The 2,903-nt window shown below is 44.4% G+C and overlaps 1 protein-coding gene across 4 annotated transcripts in view; it reads left to right on the forward strand.

Moving 5' to 3' along the window:
* The first annotated feature begins 773 nt into the window (after positions 1 to 773).
* The window catches only part of PIK3R5 (phosphoinositide-3-kinase regulatory subunit 5), an 83,200-nt gene continuing 81,070 nt past the window's right edge, over positions 774 to 2,903 (forward strand). For 3 of the 4 annotated variants that reach the window (XM_027857203.1, XM_027857206.1, XM_027857204.1), the window contains exon 1: positions 774 to 963. The gene's annotated coding sequence lies outside the window, so the exon portion shown is untranslated. The remainder of the gene's footprint in view (positions 964 to 2,903) is intronic. The other variant, XM_027857207.1, reaches the window with a different exon arrangement.

The raw sequence follows: 2,903 nt of genomic DNA on the forward strand, positions 1-2,903 counted from the left end.
GGGGGTGGGGGGATGGAGAGGTGGGAAAGAGAAATATCTAGTCTACTCTCATTTTGAGGCCAAAGAGGGGAAGTGACCTACACAAACTTTGAGCGGCAATTTAGTGGCAAATCAAGGAGTGGCACATGTCTCCTGACTCCAGGTCCAACTGAAGGGTATTTTAGTAAGAGAACAGATAGGGGTGGGGGTGGGAATGGGGGAAGCAGAGTGTACTAGATGGAAAATGCACCTACTAATAGAAAATGGAAGTGGTAGGAGGAAGTGGGGGAGCTGGGCAGGAGTAGAAGGAAGCAGATTCTCTAGCTTCCTCTTTCTCTCCTTATCGCTCGCCCCCGACACTAAATACTCTCTCGGGTTACCCCACCCTACTATTCAGAAGTTCTTGGGTCAGTCATCTAGCTTCTTAGGGTCTTGGGATTTGGGATGCTGGTTGTATTTTTACTCTGATGAATGAAGCCATGTAAATCACTTTCCCAGTTATTTCCCCTGCTGCATCTAATCCGCTGACAGGCAGGGAACAGGACTTTCCTGAGACAGGCAGGGGGGTCTTGGGTTAGTTAGAAAGTGGGCAACTGGAGAGCACAGAATCCCGAAGTCCGTGAGAGTCAGGGCTGGGTTCCGCTAACTGGGGCCTCCCGGGGTATTCATTGAGCACCCGCAACTTAAACCGTAGGGCGTGGCAGCGAGAAAGCTTTGGGAGTCCCATCAGCTCCACTCCGCCCCATTCCGGGGCGAGACTCGGCAGCTGGGTGGGGCTGGAAGGTCTGGCCCGAGTCTAGATGCCCCCGCCCCTGCAGTTCAGACCCAGCCCGCGGCAATTAACTGAAAGAGGAGTCAGGGATCAGTTTGGGGGATTCCGAGCTATGGTTGGGGTCGAAGCGCAGCTACACGGACTGTAGCCAGAGAACGAGCCAGGAGGCGCTCCATCTCGAGGATGGGCAAGGTGTCCGGCCCGGGCAGCAGGTGTGTTGGCAAGGGTATCCGTGCCCAGGGCCTGGTGCCCAGGGGAGCAGGTCTGGGGGACTAGATGCGGGGCGGGGGAGGGGGGTGGAACAATGGGAGTGGCAGATGAATGCAAACAGTGGAGAGGGAGTGGGGTAGGGAGGGATGGAGCTGGAGACTGTAGAGGACCGAGGATTTAGGAGCTTGCCTTTTATATCCCCTCTTCCTCCCTACGCAGCCGCCTAATTTAGTCTCTTTTAAATGCACGTCTGGGTATAGATATAAAGCTTAGTGACTTTAAGTTATATGGACCAGACTCTCAACTTGAGGCAGTTGATGTGGCCCAGACCCCATGGGCCCAGACTGATATGAGCTCAGGAGGAAGGGGAGACTTAGGAAGAAAAAGGAAGAGGAGCTGAAAAGTACAGGATGTGGTCCAAAGTTAGTTAACAAGCCTTAAGTGCATATGTCGGGGGTGGCGTCGGAGCAGAGGGGAAGGTAGCGGCGTGGAATATAGTTAGGCAAAATTGTTAGAATACCAAATTTATCTTTTAAAGGGGTTTTAAACTCCTTCTTAGTTTTTATAATCCACAACCAGTGACTCAGTGCCTCCGTCTAAATTTACCTTAACCTTAACCCTGAGGGTCTAATTCTCAACTTATAAAATATTCGGTTAAAATGTCATAGGATCATAGATCTAGAGCTGGGAACCTCAAGTAGTACAGGTCATGGAGGTAAGCTTCTGAAGCAGAATTTGAAACCAGGGCCTCTGACTTCAGAGTCATTATTCTAAAACTTACAGTATTTTTACAGAACTGCAGACTAGACAAGCAGGTAAGAAATGCAGACATCATCTAGTCCAACACCATCCTCTTACACATGAGGAAAGTGAAGCCTACAACAGTGAAAGGATTTCTGAAATTCCTTTTTAGTTCAGGATAGCTATAATTCTGTAACTTCCTTAATGTGTTCTCCCAACCTAGTGACATGTTTGCATTTTAAATGGACTTTTCTGGAGATACAATTCCTTAACCCAAGGACTTTAAAAGGGGAGGGGTAGGAGACATGCCTAAGTAGGCCAACATTCCTCTCCCTTGGTATAAAGGAAATTATTGTTATTGTTATTATTAATAGCTAACATTTATATAGCACTGGATTTGAAGCCAGGACACTTGGGTACAAATGCCAGATCATGTCCTTACTAATTGTGCAAATGTCACAGAATCAACAATCAACAAGTATTTATTAAGCTGTGTAGATATTATGCTAAATGCTGGGGGTACAAATATAAAGTAAAAACAGTCCCTGTTCTCAACAAACTTCCATTCTAATAATAGCATATTCATAAACTGGTACATACAGGCCTAAATACAAAGTAATGATAACAGCTAATATTGTTCAGTTGTTTTTCAGTCATGTCCAACTCTTCATGACCCCATTTGGGGTTTTCTTGGAAAAATACTGGAGTGGTTTGCCATTTCCTTCTCCAGCACATTTTACAGATAGGAAACTAAGACAAACAGGGTTAACTGACTTGCCCAGGGTCACACAGCTAGTAAGTGTCAACTGTCTGGTTTGAGACCACATTTGAATTCAGGTCCTCCTGACTCCAGGGCCAGTGCTCTATCTACTGTGCCACCTAGCTGCCCCAAAAATAATGTTTTAAAATGCAAAACAAACAGCAACATAGGATTACAACGGAAACCAATTATATTGAAATACATATATATATTTATATGTAATATATATCCATGTATTTATGTGTTATATATCTTAGATATACATACATATTTTCTATATCATTAATATTATTATATAATTATATTATGTTATTATATAATTAATATATGAATGTATATAAATTTATTATACAATAACTATTATATATATGTAGATGTAGGTATGTGTACACACACACACACACACACACACACACACACACACACACACACACACACACA

This window comes from Vombatus ursinus, unplaced genomic scaffold (assembly GCF_900497805.2).
Source record: "Vombatus ursinus unplaced genomic scaffold, bare-nosed wombat genome assembly UNPS02011916.1, whole genome shotgun sequence".
NCBI classification, from domain to species: domain Eukaryota; kingdom Metazoa; phylum Chordata; class Mammalia; order Diprotodontia; family Vombatidae; genus Vombatus; species Vombatus ursinus.